General features: G+C 36.6%; 1 long non-coding RNA gene across 4 annotated transcripts in view; it reads left to right on the forward strand.

Annotated features, from left to right (window-relative positions):
- Positions 1 to 18,995, forward strand: part of LOC134810088 (uncharacterized) — a 795,882-nt gene that overhangs the window by 658,884 nt on the left and 118,003 nt on the right. For all 4 annotated transcript variants that reach the window (XR_010157274.1, XR_010157273.1, XR_010157275.1 and 1 more), the window contains one exon: positions 14,008 to 14,111. This is a non-coding gene — a long non-coding RNA (uncharacterized LOC134810088). The remainder of the gene's footprint in view (positions 1 to 14,007; positions 14,112 to 18,995) is intronic.

The raw sequence follows: 18,995 nt of genomic DNA on the forward strand, positions 1-18,995 counted from the left end.
TGGGGAAAAGTTGAAAGCCTTCTCCCTGAGAACTGGAACAAGACAGGGATGCCCACTTTCACCACTTCTATTTAACATAGTACTGGAAGTCCTAGATAGAGCAATCGGAAAAAAGAAAGAAAGGGCATCCAAACAGGAAAAGATATGTCAAACTGTCACTATTCACAGATGATATGATTGTATAACCTGAAGACTCATCCAAAAAGATCCTAGATCTGATAAACAAGTTCAGTAAAATCTCAGCATACAGTCAATGTACACAAATCAGTAGCACTGCTATATGTGGACAACAACAAAACTGAAAATCAAATAAAGAACTCAATCCCTTTATGACAGCTGCAAAAATAAATCAATAAATAAAATACTGAAGAATATACTTAACCAAGGAGGTGAAAGATCTCTACAAGGAAAACTACAAAACACTGCTAAAAGAAATCATAGATGACACAAACAAATGGAAACATCGATGCTCATTGATAGAGAGAATCAATATTGTATAAAATGACCACACTGCCTAAAGCATCCTACAGATTCAATGCAATTCTCATCAAAATACCATCAGCATTCTTCACAGAACTAGAAAAAAAATTCCTAAAATTCATATGGAACCAAAAAAGAGTCCACATAGCAATACTAAGTAAAAAGAACAAATCTGGAGGCATCACATTACCCAACTTCAAACTGTACTACAAGGCTATAGTTACACAAACAGCATGTCACTAGTATAAAAATAGGCACATAGACCAATGGAACAGAATAGAAAGTCCAGAAATAAAGCCAAATGCTTACAGCCAACTGATCTTTGACAAAGCGAACAAAAATGTAAATTGGAGAAAGGACACCCTATTCAATAAATGGTGCCGGGAAAATTAGCAAGCCAGTAGAAGAAGAAAACTGTATTGTAATCTCTCACCCATACAAAAATCAAATAAAGATGGATCAAGGACTTGAATCTAAAGCCTGAAGCCATAAAAATTCCAGAAGATAACATTGGAAAAACTTTTCTAGACATTGGCTTGGCAAATAATTCATGACTAAGACCCCCAAAGCAAATGCAAAAACAACAAAAAAAGTGCATGGGACCTAATTAAACTAAAAAGCTTTTTCACAGCAAAGGAAATAATCAGCATAGTAAACAGAAAACCCACAGAATGAGAGAAAATGTTTGCAAAGTATGCATTTGACGAAGGACTAGTATCCGGAATCTACAAGGAACTTAAATCAGCAAGTAAAAAACAAATAATCTCATCAAAAAGCAGGCAAAGGACATGAATAGAAGAAATCTCAAAAGAAGATATACAAATGGCCAACAACCATATGAAAAAATTCTCAATATCACTAATCATCAGGGAAATACAAATTAAAACCATAATGATATAATGAGATAACACCTTACTCCTGGAAGAATTGCTATAATTTAAAAAGTCGAAAAACGATAGATGTTGGCATGGATTTAGTGAAAAGAGAACACTTTGCAGTGCTGATGGGACTGTAAATTATTAGTACAACAACTATAGAAAACAGGATGGAGATTCCTTAAATAATTAAAAGAACTACCATTCGATCCAGCAATCCCACTATTAGGTATTTACCCAAAGGAAAAGAGGTCATATGAAAAAGACACATGAACACACATGTTTATAGCAGCACAATTTGCAATTGCAAAGATATGGAACCAACTTAAGTGCCCATCAACCAACAAATGGATAAAGAAAATGTGCTATATATTCACCATGGAATACTACTCAGCCATAAAAATGAATGCAATAATGTCTTTTGCAGCAACTTGGGTGGAGCTGGAGGCCATTATTCTAAGTGAAGTAACTTAGAATGGAAAAACAAATATTGTGTGTATTCACTTATAAGTAGGAACTAAGCTATGAGGAAATAAAGGCATAAGAATAATATACTGGACTTTGGGGACTTGAGGGGAAATGTTGGGGGTGGGGTGGGGGATAAAAGACTACACATTGGGTACAGTGTACACTTCTTGGGTGACAGGTGGACTAAACCATCAGAAATCACCATTCAAGTATTTATTGGGAGTGGCCAAGATGGCCAACTAGAAGCAGCTACGGTGCATGTCTCTCACAGAGGGAATGAAAGCAGTGAGTTAATATAGCTGCTTCAACTGAAACATCCATGTACTTGCATTGGGACTATTAAAGGAAACAACTCAACCCACAGAGAATGAAGAAAGCAAGGCAAAAACGATAGCCCTCCTGGGAGGGACACAGAGCCAAGGGAACCTCCCCAACCCAGGGAAGTGGTGAGTGAATGTGCATCCCTGGGAAAGCAGGCTTCTTCCATGGATCTTTGCAACCCCTCAGGTCAGGAGATCCCCTCATGAACGCACTCCACCGGGGCATCCAGTCTAACATACAAAGCTATGTGGAGTCTTGGCAGAGCAGCCACTCAGGCACGTACAGAGTTCCAGGAGCTTTACATACTCTGGCTCTGAGCTTCCCAGCAAAAGTAGCTGCAACTTTGGCAAGATGGGAGGTTGGATCTTTTTACATACCCCTAGGAAAGAGACTGACTCTTAGGGGCCAAGCAGCAATGGTCTGCGGGCCCCACTTCCATGGCATCTTACAAGATAAGACCCACTGGCTTGGAATTCCAGCCAGCCACTGGCAACAGTATTGTGCCTCCTTTTGACAGAGTTCTCGGGGGAGGGATAAGCTGCCGTCTTTGCTATTTGGATGACTCAGCCATTCCAGTCTGTGAGCTTTGGAGAGTCCAGACCAACTAGGGGCAGAAGGGACCCCCTAGCACAGCACAGCTGCTCTACCAAAATGTGGCCAGACTGCTTCTGTAAGCACGTTCCTGATTGGTTCCTCCTTACTAGGCAAAACCTCCCAACTGTGGCCTCCAGACACCCCCACTGGTGTTCTCTGGCTGATCAGAGATTTGAATTCTCTCCTGACAGAGTTCCCAGAGGGAGGAGTCTGCTTAGATGTTCCAGCCTGTGGGCTTCAGAGACCCCAAGCCAACCAGGACAGAAGCGGTACTCCAACACAGCACAGCTGCTCTATGAAAGCATGAGTAGACTGTTTCTTTAAGTGGGTCCCCTATTTCATTCCTCCTTACTGAGTGGAAGTTTCCAACTGGGGCTTCCTGCCAATCCTGCCAGTTTTCTCTGGCCAACAGAGAATTGAAAACCTTTGGTGACAGAGCACACAGAGGGATAGGTGGGCCACCATCCGTGCTGCCTGGGTGACTCAGCCATTCCAGCCTCCAGGCTTTGGGGAGCCCAAGCTGACCAGGAGCAGAAGCAGTACCCCAGCACAACACAGCTGCTGTACAAAAACGTGGCCAGACTGATTCTTTAAGTGGGTTCCCCGGTCCTGTGCCTCCTGACTGAGTGGGACCTCCCAGCCGGGGTTTCCAGCCACCTCCTACAGGTGCATTCAGGCCAGTAACAGGTCTGTACCTCCCTGGGATGGAGCTCCCCAAGGAAAGGGCAGGCTGCCATTTTGGCTGTTTCATAGCCTTCACTGGCAATACCTTAATGTACTGGAATATCTGAGGTGACTAGGGACTGGAGCAGACCCACACAAAACACAGAAGCCCTATGGAAAAGTGGCCGGACTGTTAAAAGAAAAAAAAAACCCACCCAAAGGCCAGCAACCTTAAAGTTTGAAGGTAGATAAGCCCACAAAGATGAGAAAGAATCAGCGCAAGAATGCTGAAAACTCAAAGCCAGAGTGCCCTCTTTCCTCCAAATGACCACATCACCTCTCCTGCAAGCGTTCAGAACTGGGCTGAGATTGAGATGGTTGAAATGACAGAAGCAGAATTCATGTCACTGAGTCATTGAGCTAAAGGGGTACATTGAAACCCAATGCAAAGAAACTAAATATCACGATAAAACATTGCAGGAGCTGACAGACAAAATAGCCAGTATATAGAAGAATAAAGTCAAACTGATAGAGCTGAAAAACACACGATGAGAATTTTATATTGCAATTACAAGTATTAATAGCAGAATAGATCAAGCAGAGTAAAGATTCTCAGAGCTTGAAGACTACCTTTCTGAAATAAGACAGGCATACAATAATAGAGAAAAAATATTGAAAATGAATGAACAAAACCTGAGAAATATGGGATTATGTAAAGAAACTGAATCTATGAATGATTGATGTACCTGAAAGAGATGGGAGAATGGAACAAATCTGGAAAACACATTTCAAGATATCATTTATGAGAACTTCCTCAGCCTAGCTAGAAAGGCCAACATTCAATTCAGGAAATGCAGAGAATCCCAGTGGATATTTCACAAGAAGATCATGCCCAAGACACATAATCATCAGATTCTCCAAGGTTGAAATGAAAGAAGAAATGTTAAAGGCAGCTAGAGGGAAAGGTCAGGTCACCCACAAAGAGAAACCCATCAGACTAACAGTGGACCTCTGAGCAGAAACCCTACAAGCCAGAAGAGATTGTGGACCAATATTCAACATTCTTAAAGAAAACAAATTCCAACCCCTAATTTCATATCTGACCAAGTTAAGCTTCATAAGCAAAGAAGAAATAAGATCATTTGCAGAGAAGCAAATGCTGAGGGAATTTGTTACCACCAGACCTGCCTTACAAGAGCTCCAGAAGGAAGCACTAAATGTGAAAAGGAAGACCGTTACCAACCACTACAAAAACACACTGAAGCACACAGACCAGTGACACTATAAACCAATCACACAAACAAGTCTGCAAAATAACCAGCTTACATCATAATGATAGGATCATATCCACACATATCAATACTAGCCCTAAATGTAAATGGGCTAAATGTCCCAATTAAAAGACACAGAGTGACAAGCTGGATAAAGAACCAAGACACACTGGTATGTGTCTTCAAGAGACCCATGTCACATGCAGTGACACACATAGGCTCAAAATAAAGAAATGGAGGAAAATCTACTGAGCAGATGGAAAACAGAAAAAAACAAGGGTTGCATTCCTAGTTTCTGGAAAAAAAAAAAACAAAACAGACTTTAAACCAACAAAGATAAAAAAAAAAGACAAAGAAGGGAATTACATAATGGTAAAGTGTTCAACAAGAAGATCTCATTATCCTAAATATATATGTACCCAACACAGGAGCACTCATATTCATAAAGCAACTTCTTAGAGACTTGAAAGAGACTTAGACTCCCACACAATAATAGTGGGAGACTTTAATACCACACTGACAATATTAGACTGACCATTGAGATAGAAAATTAGCAAAGATATTTAGGACCTGAACTCAGCACTGGATCAAATGGACCTGATAGACATCTACAGAACTCTCCACCCCAAAACAACAGAATATACATTCTTCTTATAGCCACATGGAATTTACTCTAAAATCAACCATATAATCAGATGAAAACACTTCTCAGCAAATGCGAAAGAATTGAAATAATAACAGTCTCTCGGAACACAGAGCAATCAAATTAGAACTGAAGACTAAGAAATTCACTCAAAATGATACAATTACATGGAAATTGAAAAACCTGCTCCTGAATGCCTTTTGGGTATATAATGAAATTAAGGCAGAAATCAAGAAGTTCTTTGAAACTAATAAAAAGAAAGATATAATATACCAAAATTTCTGGGACACAGCTAAGGCAGTGATAAGAAGGAAATGTACAGCACTAAATGCCCAAATAAAAAATTAGAAAGATCTCAAGCTAACAACCTAACATCATAACTAAAAGAACTAGAGAACCAAAAGCAAACAAATTCAAAGCTAGCAGAAGATAAGAAATAACCAAAGTCAGAGCTGAACTGAAGGATATAGAGACACGAGAAACCATTCAAAAGATCAACGAATCCAGGAGCTGGTTTTTTGAAAAAAATTAATAAAATAGATGGAGCAGAAGCTAGAGTAATAAAGAAGAAAAGAGAATATTCAAATATACACAATCAGAAATGATAAGGAGGATATTTCCTGTGACCCCACAGAAATACAAATAACCACCAGAGAATATTATGAGCAACTCTATGCCCATAAGCTAGAAAATCTAGAAGAAGTAGATAAATTCCTAGACACATACACCCTCCCAAGACTAAACCAGGAAGAAACTGAATCCCTTAATAGACCAATACAAAGTTCGGAAATTGAGGCTATAGTAAATAACCTACTGACCAAAAAAAAAAAAAAAAAAAAAAAAAATCCGAGGACCAGACAGATTCACAGCTGAATTCTACCAGATGTACAAAGAATAGCTGGTACTATTCCTACTGAAACTACTCTAAAAAAATTGAAAAGGAGGGACTCCTCTCTAACTCATTTTATGAGGCCAGCATCATCCTGATACCAAAACCCGGCAGAGATACAAACAAAAAAGAAAACTTTAGGCCAATGTCCTTGATGAACATCCATGCAAAAGTCCTTAACAAAATACTGACAAACCAAATTCATAAGCACATCAAAAAGCTAATGCATCATGATCAAGTAGGCTTCATCCCTGGGATGTAAGGTTGGTTCCACATACACAAATCAATAAATGTGATTCATATATAAACAGACTAAAGACAAAAACCACATATTATGTCAATAGACACAGAGAAGCCTTTCAATAAAATTCAACATTACTTCATACTAAAAAAAAAACTCTCAATAAACTAGGTATTGAAGGAACATACCTCAAAATAGTAAGAGCCACCTATGGCAAACCCACAGCCAACATCATACTGAATAGGCAAAAGCTGGAAGTATTTCCCCTGAAAACCAGTACAAGACAAGGATGCCCTCTCTCATCCCCTTTTTTCAACGTAATACTGGAAGTCCTAGCCAGGGCAATCCGGCAAGATAAAGAAATAAAGGCCATTCACATAGAAAGAGAGAAAATCAAACTATACCTGTTTGCAGATGATATAATCCTATATCTAGAAAACCCCATCATCTCAGCCCAAAAGCTTCTTAAGCTGATAAACAACTTCGGTGAAGTCTCAGCATGCAAAATCAATGTGCAAAAATCACTAACATTTCTATACACCAACAACAGTCTAGCCGAAAGCCAAGTCATGAATGAACTCCCATTTATAATTGCCACAGAAAGAATAAAATACCTAGGATTACAGCCAACTGGGGAGGTAAAAGATCTCTACAAAGAGAACTACAAACAACTACCTAAAAATTCAGAGATAACAGAAACTAACGGAAAGACATGTCATGCTGATGGATAGGAAGAATCAATATTGGTAAAATGACCATACTGCCCAAAGCAATTTATAGCTTCAATGCTATTCCCATTATACTACCATTGACATTATTTACAGAACTGAAAAAAATATTTTAAAATTCATGTGGAACCCAAATAAAGCCCAAATAACCAAGGTAATCCTAAGCAAAATGAATACAGCTGTAGGCATCACACTACCTGACTTCAAACTATACTACAGAGCTACAGTTACCAAAACAGCATGGTACTGGTACTAGAACAGACACACAGACCAGTGCAACAGAATAGAGAACCCAGAAACAAAACAACACACCTACAATTACCTGATCATTGACAAAGCTGACAAAAACAAGCAATGGGGAAAGGATTCCCTATTCAACAAATGTGGCTGCGAGAACTGGCTAATTATAGGCAGAAGATTGAAACTGGATCCCTTCCTACACCTTATATAGAAATTAACTCAAGATGGATTAAAGACTTACATGTAAACCCAAAAGCTATAAAAATCCTAGAAGACAACCTAGCCAATGCCATTCAAGACATAGGCAGGGGCCGAAGATTTCATGAAAAGACACCAAAAGCAATTGCAACAAAAACAAAAATTGACAAATAGAATCTAATTACACTAAAGAGCTTCTACACAGCAAAAGAAACTGTCAACAAAGTAAACAGACAACCTACAGAATGGAAGAACATTTTTTGCAAACTATGCATCTGACAAACGTCTAATATCCAGCATGTATAAGGAATTTAAACAAATTTTCAAGAAAAAAAGCAAATAGTCTAATTACAAAGTGAGCAAAGGACATAACAGGCACTTTTCAAAAGAAGACATATATGCGGCCAACAATCATGAAAAAAAGCTCAACATCACTGATCATTAGAAAAACCCAAATCAAAACTAAAATGAGATGCTATCTCACATCAGTCAGAATGGCTACTATTAAAAAGTCAAAAAACAACAGATGCTGGCGAGGTTGTGGAGAAAAAGGAATACTTATATACTGTTGGTGGGAGTGCAAATTAGTTGAACCATTGTGGAAGACAGTGTGGCGATTCCTCAAAGTCCTAAAGACAGAAATACCATTTGACCCAGCAATCCCATTGCTGCATATATACCCAAAGGAATATAATTTATTCTATTATAAAGAGACATGTAGGCTTATGTTCATTGCAGCACTATTCACAATAGCAAGGACATAGAATCAACTTAAATGTCCATCAATAGTAGACTGGATAAAGAAAATGTGGTACATATACACCATTGAATATTATTTAGCCATAAAAAAGAATGAGATCATGCCCTTTGCAGGGCCATGGATGGAGCTGGAGGCCATTATCCTTAGCAAAGTAATGTGGAAACAGAAAACCAAATACTTCTTGCTGTCACTTATAAGTGGGAGCGAAATCATGAGAACACATGGACACATAGAAGAGAACAACACACACTGGGGCCTTTTGAAGGTTAAAGAGTGGGAGGAGGGAGAGGATCAGGTATAACAATTAATGGGTACTAGGCTTAATATCTGGGTGATGAAGTAATCTGTACAACAAACTCCATGACACACGTTTACCTAAGTAACAAATTTGCACTTTTACCGCTGAACTTAAAATAAAAATTAACAAAAATGACGCATCCATGTAACCAAAAACCACGTGTACCCCAAAAAATATTGAAATAAAAATTAAAAAAGAGAAAGCCAGTCATAGCTCAGTGATCTGTGATTTCATACATTTCAACAACCAGGGAAACAGAGCTCAGGATTAGTAGATGCTGCCAAAACTCTCTAATAAATTTATTAAAGAGGTATATATTAAAGGAAATAATAGGAGCCTTCCTACACCCAAACTATACTGGTAAGAAATAAGATCAGGAAATCTGTGTGTATGTGTGTGTGTGTGTATTTGTGTGTGTGTGCACTCATTTGTGTGTGGTGTATAAATTGTAATGAAATTTAAAGAGTATGCCAATATATGGGGTCACAGAAAATTTGAAGTTTAAATAGTGAATGACCCAAATGAGAACACTAGGTATTACTTTTACATACAAAGTAAATATTCATCTCAGCCTTTTGAGTAAGCTACCTCCTATATATGCTTAAATCCCATTAGGACCATGATTATGTATACCATTAAATATGAGCACAACTATAATTGTTATAGTATTGATATAAATATACCAATTTAAAGAAAATGTATATCAATAGAGGAAACATCTCTCTTTATTGTCATTCTTGAAGTTTATTGTTTGTTTAATAAAATAATATACAAAGCTTCATGAGTATTTACTTAAAAATACATAAAATTTGTGTTAGCAGGAATTTTTTTGGGTTGTTCACAGTATTCCCAGTGCCTAGACTAGTTTTAGGCATGTAGTATAATGGAATTTTAAAAAATTGAATAGATAACTATGTATGTATTGGTGTGAATATATTTGTATGTGATACAAAGAGAGAAGTGTCTGAGCATTCAGGTAGAGAAATATGCTAATCTCTGTGATTACATATTGTTTGTATTTCTTGAGTAAAAAATTGAAATTATGGAATAAAAATATTCCAGTTCCTATATGCCTATTTTTTTTATAAAGATTCAAATTGTTCAAGATTGGCAGAATAATAATATTAAATATAAAATGTTTATTGTTTTATTTGTCAATATAAATTTTAGATTATGAAATAAAAGTACCAAGTTCTTACAGAAGGCACTTTTTAACCAGTCTCTGCATGGTAGGAATTGGGTGTTCTGTGTTACAGCTCAGAAAGTAACGCACTTTTTTATTTCCCCAGACAAAACAATCAGTTGCCCAATCTTGAAATCATTTTCATCTTCACACCAGTGGGGATTTGAATATGAGATAATAATTATCTTCTAGTGAGTACTTGAGCTCTTTCAGTGAGAGATGCTAATTGCTACAAAATGACATTTTTATCTAGCACTCTTGGAAATTTTTGTTGTACTGAATTCAAATCCCCACCACTTGATTGACATCTGTCAGAAATTTAGCCTTGAGGAATCTACAGTTAAAGTTTGCAGTATTTTTTATATCGATCACCTGTATAGAAACCTTGAAATATTTGGGGGAAAAAAACAACATTGATTTTCATTACTCTGCCAATGTGCTTCTAGCTAAGGAGGAGGAGTGAAAAGAGAGAGACAAGAGAAAGGAAAAATCCAGAAGACTATATTTAAGTCCCTCGAAGTAGAAATGAGAACCTGGTTTCTTGTTTCTGTCTTTTATACCACTTACACCTCTATACTAACATGAGTGCCCCTCCTTCATCTTTGTCCTGGCTCTTGGGAAATTAAGTTTGCTCTGTCCTCTTAAGGCACAGGGAGGCTCCCCTTCCATAGTCTTGCTACCTTCCTCAGTGTCTAGGGCCCCACCCTCCATTTAAGAGGATTATGAGTATCCTGGGCCATTGAAAAGTAGTCCAGAATAATTTGGGTGGGGCCGAGATAAGCTTTGGGCAGACACAGGAGACACTCCTGATGGAGAGGCGGCAAAGTGAGAAGTTCTCACCACAGGGCACCTGAAACAACCCTGAAATGGCTCTTTGCCTCTATCAGTGCATAGTCAGTGGTAACTGATGCTGTGGATTCTATTTCAGATTCTGAGACTCTGGCAAAGGCACTGGATAGAGTGGACCAGATTGGAGGCGGCACCTTGTTTATTTATTTTTTTCTTACCAACCTCTGGCTTCCATCACCTGCACATTTTTTCTCTTTCTTTTAAGCTGTGAAATGCTCATCTTTTTAGAGAATAGAAGACAGAGACCTCTTCTATGCTTCCCAAGTTATGTTTATAGCATTCACTTTGTGCTACTATTTTCTTTCTAATATTGTGTTGTTATATGTGGAAAAAAGAGGACGGGGATACCTCTGCGCTAAACAGGATAGGAAACAGGCTACTTTAAAGAAATTTTACAATCTCAATTAGAAACATTGAAATGCCATTTGAATACAAAATAATATACGCATATTTTGGTAAAGCCTATCTTTTAAAATATATTATTTAAACAAAAAATAAGATGGTATAATTATGTAGTCCAATATTGTACAGACTTTTAGTTTATAATAAAATTGACATTAAAGATTATCATTACTAATTAATTAAAAATTCCATAATTTTTTACTTGTTATTAGGTATTATTTATCTTATATAAAAGAATAGTTATTTTAGATCGCTATTATATGATTAATTGCATTAAACAAATGTATATGTTCAATTTACCTTAAAAAATGAACTGTGTGAAATATCCAACATCATTCTTGAAAATTAAGAATGGAAACTACAAAACTATTTAGTAAATACAAAGACCAAACACATCTTTAAATTAAGGAATGTCTAGATAAAAAAGAATGTCAGATGAATAAAAAGGGAGGAAGGAAAATAGGAAATGGGTGGATAAAAAAGCATGTAAAATGGATGGAAGATTCTGAGATCAGTTGGAAGCAGAGAAACAGAAACACACATAACCATTATATAGAAGGAAGGAGATGGAAGACAGTGAATGATCCACACATACACAGTGGGTTTAGCTCAGTGCCTGATGTACATTAGAAACTCAGCACATGCTTATTGAATGAGAGAATGAAAGAAATACAGACAGAGAAAAATAACGTCATAAAATAAAAGGATCAATACTGTGACCTTTTATAATATTGTAACTGAAGACTTAAATCCTGATGTGATTTTGCAGATACTCTCTAGGCATAAATGCCTTTCAGTGTTTGAAATACAGTCTGGTTTATATAAAAGATTGGGCTTGTTTAATTCTAGTCGTGTTGACAATTTCTGCTGTTAGAACAATATGTGTGTAATTTAAGACAGAAGATAATTCAGAACTTTTTAAAGAGTATAGCACAAAACAGTGTCTATAGTTAGACACACTCAGGAATCCCATTATGTCAATGCATTGTTCTCTACTAATCATAATTTTATTATTTTCACAGGAATACATTAAAATTACTATTATTCCTCCCTGGAATATAAAATTATTGGTAAGGCCAACCTTGTCCAAAAAGTTGTCATAAGAGTAAATGCCCAAACATTGAGATGTGGTAATATAAATAATGTTATGCCAACTTAGTTGAATTGTAAAGACTATGTAATCAATTACAAACACTCTTACAAAGAATGATGTTACAACTATGTATGAGAATGAATACAAATGCACAGGATTGGGAGAAAAATTAGAAAAATTAAGTATGTGGGGCCAGGCGCGGTGGCTCACGGCTGTAATCCCAGCACTTTGGGAGGCCGAGGCGGGCGGATCATGAGGTCAGAAGATCGAGACCATCCTGGCTAACACGGTGAAACCCCGTCTCTACTAAAAATACAAAAACAAAATTAGGCGGGCGTGGTGGCGGGCGCCTGTAGTCCCAGCTCCTCGCGAGGCTGAGGCAGGAGAATGGGGTGAACACGGGAGGCGGAGCTTGCAGCAGTGAGCCGAGATCGTGCCACTGCACTCCAGCCTGGGTGACAGAGCAAGACTCCGTCTCAAAAAAAAAAAAAAAAAAAAGAAAGAAAAAAAGAAAAGAAAAATTAAGTATGTAATTTATTTAAATGTAATATTTGAATTTTCATATTTTTATTTTGGACTGACATGTTTGTTATATAAAAAGTAAAAGATTTTCCAAGATCATTCACAAAATTTATTTTCCATGCATAAATTTCCCAGAGTTGACATTTGCTATATGGTGCATTCCTTTGAAAAACCCTGAAGTAAAATTATATATAAAATTAAATCTTTTTGGGCTGGCGCGGTGGCTCATGCCTGTAATCCCAGCACTTTGGGAGGCCGAGACAGGCAGATCATAAGGTCAGGAGATCGAGACCATCCTGGTTAACACGGTGAAACCCCGTCTCTACTGAAAATACAAAAAAAGTAGCCAGGTGTGGTGGCGGGCACCTGTAGTCCCAGCTACTCGAGAGGCTGAGGCAGGAGAATGGCGTGAACCCGGGAGGCGGAGCTTGCAGCGAGCCAAGATGGCGCCACAGCACTCCAGCCTGGGCGACAGAGCGAGACTCAGTCTCAAAAAAATAAAAATAAAATAAAATAAAATAAAATAAAATATTTCAACCATGAAACACACTTTTTCATTAGATAAGTAAATATTTATTCTATTATTTAGTATTGATGACATCTAACATTTACCTGCAAGTGCATTTTCCAAGGTCTATTTTCTCTGCTGAATTTATGGAGAGCCAAGGTCAGGCGTTTTCACACCCTATTCTTCCTTGGGTCATATTTTTGTTGTTTAAGGTTGTTATGTGATGGAGGAGATGGATGATAGGTGCTTCAGAGGTGAAAAGGAAAATTAATTTAAAACATCTCATCAATATCTCTTACATAAATTGTAAAGCTGTGTATTTTGTACTTCAATTATTGGTAACTAGTTAATCTAACCTTTCTGATTAGTTAAGGGAAGTGAGCTGGAGGCATTTTTTTTTTTAAATCAATGTTTTTTTTTTTTTTTCTCCTGAAATACGATTGAATTAAATAGTGCTTACAATTATCCAGGTATGGAATTAACATTACTTAAACATAAAACAGAATGTCTTTATACTATCACCAAAAGGGTGATAGTGATGGTGTCAGTGATATTAACAGACAGAATAGACGCTAGGTCCAAATGGAGCCTTGGAAATATATTTTAAAATTATTAACTTCTGCAAAATGAAGTCCTTGACTTCAGTAAGTGTTAACAACTTCACCTTCGTTTATCAGTGCCATCACCTTTCCTGTCTAGTTTTCTGCCTTTTAGATACCTACTAGTATCTAAATTTTTTTATTTTATGTAATTTATTAATTTATTTTTGTTTATCTTTTAGATATCTTTTATCTATTTTTTAATAGTTCCAGAGATCACTGGATTCAACGAGAAATTGATTGCATCAGAGTCCCCTCACAAACATATCTTTAAGGAGAAGGAGAGGTGGGTAAAGTGCATTTGATTTTGTCCTATTGTTTAATTTTATTTATCCCTCTGATGAATTTTCATTCAATTTGAAAAATATACTTAAAGAAAAATGTTATCTGATCTTAAATGTAAAACAAGTTAGGATGAGCCTGGTAAAATGGAAAGCTGTAGAAGACATAGAAAACCAAAAGGAAAATAAAAGTTAACATAAATTGAACTAAGACAATTATTAACAAATAAAAATGTTTGATAATAGTTTTTCTGTTATTTTATACATAGTAGTCATGATGCAAAGATTATTTGGGTATAGTTAAGTAGTATCCAGCTCAGACCACTCAATTTAATCTTGCTGATTATCAATCTGTATACTTTATAGACTGAGAATCTAGGTTACCCTTCATTTTCGTCCATATTGTCTTAGGTGTTACATGAACAAATATGGATATATTAGAGGAAAAAAATAAGTCGAGTCATATTAAATTCCTGAAGAATGTTAGTAATTCTACTCCAATGTCCACATATTTGAGTTGAAGTTTCACTTCCTTAATTAAAATATGAAAACATCATGAATTTTGGTAGAATTATCTTAGAATTCATATCCAAATCCTCCCTATCAAGTATGCAACTATTTGGCTGTGTGCTCCAGGTTAACAGACTTCAGTTGTCTGTCCACGATTATTCTTTGCCTTTTTCTGTTTTTTTTTTTCTTTCTTTGTGTTCTTATAATTAGTGGTCCTATTCAACAAAAATAAATGATTTTTCTTTTTTTTTTTTTTTTGAGACAGAGTCTCGCATTTGTTGCCCAGGCTGGAGTGCAATGGTGCGATTTTGGCTCACTGCAAACTGCCTCTTCCTGGGCTCAAGCAATTCTCATGTCTTTCAGGAGATTTTTAAAAAAAGATCTGGAAACGTTACTTTTAACCATACAGGGGTTAGAATTTTACATATCTCTCTTCTGTCTTTAAAATTGAGGTGTTTTTTTTTTCTTTTTACTTGTCTGCCTTCTACTTGGCTACAGATATTTGAAAAGATAAGAAACTTTACTTGGGGGATGACACTTCTAATTGGACAGCAATAGAAGTAGGCACTCTGGATGATATTGAATCTAGCAAGTGTTAAACAAAATATGACGTTTTTCTTTGGAGAGTACAGCCTGACCTGTAATTTGTAATTGCAAGTCAGTTATTTAATAAGTAATAGTTAGAAGTTTTTGTTAACCTTGTGTCAGAAACATACCAGTGAAAGCAGTTTTTAAAAATATAAACCAAGTCTTTAAAAGAGTGCCCATTCCCTGAATGTTTTCTTTGAAAACTTAGTGTTATGAGCTACTTTCATTAATCTTTTGTTTCTGGAAAATAATATGCATCTTATAAGGTATATATAAATGCTGCTCAGCATTTTTAGAACATTGTAATAGTAGATTTGACATGGTTTTTTATTTCTTACTTGTGGAGATTTAAAATATCTATGCCTAAACTCAATCCTTAGAAAATCTTATTTAATAGCTCTGGGTTGGAGCCCAAAGAACTTGTATTGTTAAAATGCTCCACAAGTAACTGTACCATTGGGTTTGTGAAACACTGATATACATAATGCCAGTAGCCCAAACATTTGGGGATCAGTTATTACTTTTATTTATTAAATAGATCATCATGTATTGCATGTGCATAGCTTTATATAACTTTTACACATATACATGTATGTGTAATTAAAATTATACATTATATAACTTTAGGTGTATTTATCTTGCTGATTATTTTCTGACCACAGTGGGGGATAATTCTAATGGCCACGGCAAATTATCACAAAATTGGTGACTTAACAAGAAATGTATTCTTTCACAGTTCTGTGAGAGAGGTGTCTTGGGTGTTATATGAGTAAATGTTTTGGAGGCCAGAAGTCGAAATTCAAGATGTCGTCAGGGCCACACTTTCTTCAAAGACTCTAAAAGGGAATCTTTCTTTGCGTCTGGTGGTGTTCCTTGGTTTGTGGCTGTATAACTCCAATTTCTGCCTCAGTCTTTATATGGTATTTTCCATATTAAGTCACTGTGTGACTCAGTGTCTCAAACTTCCTATTCCTTTCTGTTATAAAGACGCCAGTCATTGGAATCAGGGCCTATCCTCAATTCAAAATAATTCTATCTTGAGATACTTTATTTTTCACCAGTCATTTGAGCAATCCAAGGCTTTTTCAATGATTAAGCAAAATCAATGACCCATTTGCATAAAAATATCTGACTTATAGATCACTTATTTACATTTCATCCAGTTTCTACTGCACAACCTAGATAATTAGCAGTATTTTTAAAATCCCTGTTTCTGCATAGGACCATGCAGAATGTGACACATAAAATTTGCCAGTGTATAGTTGCAGGATTGATATCAATTCATCAGATGATCTTTTTTCAAATTGCAGATACTGGGGAAACCAGATATTTATGAAAGAAGTAAACAATGGTCCTGTAAAAATATAGGTAAAAAATAGACAAACCACCAAGTCAATTTCATTTGTGAAGCTGTTATCTTATACATCATTAGTAGAGATGCTCGTCATTTCCTCCCTGCTACACCATTTTAGAGATGATACCTCATTATTGATGTGGATAATTACACTACCAGAGAGAAGCTGAGCATTTCTGGGTCAATCAGATTATATATCTGCTTCAGTTTGAGCTGCTGTAATGGAATAGCATAGACTGAGTGGCTTAAACAACAAGCATTCATTTCTTACGGTTTTGGAGGCTAAAAGCCCAAGATAAGGTTGCCAGTATAGTTGGTTCCTTGGTGAAAGCCCTCCTTCTGGTTCTTGCTGTATCCTCACATGGAAAGAAATAGCTCTAGTCCCTTAATCTCCTTATAAGGGCACTAATCTCAGTATGGGGTGCCACCCTCATGATGTCATCTAAGTCTAATTAACTCCCAAAGTCCCTGCCTCCTAATACCATCATATTGGGCATTAGGGCTTCAGTATATGGATTTCTAGGGGTACACAAAAGTCCATGGCAGCCTCCAAGAAATTTGAAAGTAACCTCCAGGTACTGAATCAGTTCAATGGGGTTAGGTACTGAGACTGAGAGATCATAGTGAGGTCAGGCCAGATTAGATGACCTGGTAACACAGAGTCACTTGAAAAGTAATGGGGGAGCAAAAAATAAGTGCTTTATTCAATCCACTGTTGATGGGCACCTAGGTTGATTCCATATCTTTTCTATTGTGAATAAACATCATAGAATATTATGCAGCCATAAAAAAGAACAAAATCGTGTCCTTTGCAGCAACATGGATGCAGCTGGAGGCCATTATTCTAGTGAATTAACACAGGAACAGAAAACCAAATACCACTTGTTCTCACTTATAAGTGGGAGCTTAACACTGGATACTCATGGACATAAAGATGGTAAAAATAGAAATGGAGGACCACTGGAAGGGAAAGTGAGAGAGGGAAGCAAGGGTTGGTTAACTAACTATTGGGTACTATGCTCAGTATCTGGGTTATGGGATCATTTGTACCCCAAACTTCAACATTATGCAATATGCCCAGGTAACAAACATGCACATGTACCCACTGAACCTAAAATAAAAGTTGAAAAAAAAAATGAATCTTTTGCTGAGGAAGCTGGGTTCACAGAGGCAAATGGAATCTGCAAACGCAAACATATGCATAGTCATGAACACATGAGCAGGCATGAGATTCCATGAGATGTGAGAGAGAGTAGCTGCCTAACAGTGCATCAGTTCCAGTGAGATCTCACATGGCCTACTGCAATTGAGACTTTTGAGATGTTCTTAGATCCTTACCCCAAATCTGCTTTAAGCTAGTTTCTGTTCAGCAACCAAACTATTCTCAAGACCAACTTTGATACCCAAAGTGCAAACTCTCAGGAGTTCCAAATAGATGAAAATAATCACTTAAAATTTTTTTAAAAATAATATCAATAAAAACGGGTTTCATACCTTGACATTACCATGGTTACTTGAAGTTAATGGTGAATATCATTACCAGTAGTAAGTCCTGCTGGCTGCATTAAAAGATACAAGTCCTATACAAAGCATACAAGTGGAAACAAATAGATGCTTATTTATAAAGTGATTGAAAGAGGCTTGCTCACGAGGAAGGTGAACACTTCTGCACACATTTTCCCAGTGTGGTTTCTTTTCAAAACATTATTCACAAATAGTAAAATGTTAATTTTTGTTCTGTTTATATGAAATAATCACAGCTCCTTTCTTCTAATAATAATATAAATATAATAGTAAGTGCCATTTATTATTGGAAGCTGACTGAGTGCCAGGTCCTGAAAGTGTACTATGTCATGAACACTCTAAAGTATTCTCTGATCAGTATTACTACTGTTCACTCTTAGCAGATGAAGAAACAGATTAAGAGACTTAAATACTAACCTAGGGACAAAGGTAAGGCATGATAGAGCTAGGATATCAACCCAGGAGGGTAATTGCAAATCCTGTACTGCACTGCCTCACCAATATCATTGTACTTTAATAGCAATTCACATCAATATCCTTCTGGGATTTTACTGAAATTACATTCAGGAATAAAAATGAAAACACCATTCAACTAGCCCCATGTTTCAAATACTCAGAGTAAATCTGGGAAACATAGGGTTAGAAGAGGCTATAGAAAACATCAGCTCCTACTTCACATCTCTTTCATGGGATTAATCAAAGGGAGGGTATGACTTAATCTTATGTTTGATTGTTAAAAACAACTCATAGTGTGTTTTTGTAAATAAAATTGCTGGTATTAGTTTAAATGTTATGCCATCTCATAGACTAAAAGCTTCTCTAATAAACGTGTGGAAATAGCTTTGTGAGTTCTTGGCCTAAACTTACCATATAACCCTGAGCACATCTAATAATTTTTGTGGGTCACCATTCT

Source organism: Pan troglodytes, chromosome 4 (genome assembly GCF_028858775.2).
Source record: "Pan troglodytes isolate AG18354 chromosome 4, NHGRI_mPanTro3-v2.0_pri, whole genome shotgun sequence".
NCBI lineage: Eukaryota > Metazoa > Chordata > Mammalia > Primates > Hominidae > Pan > Pan troglodytes.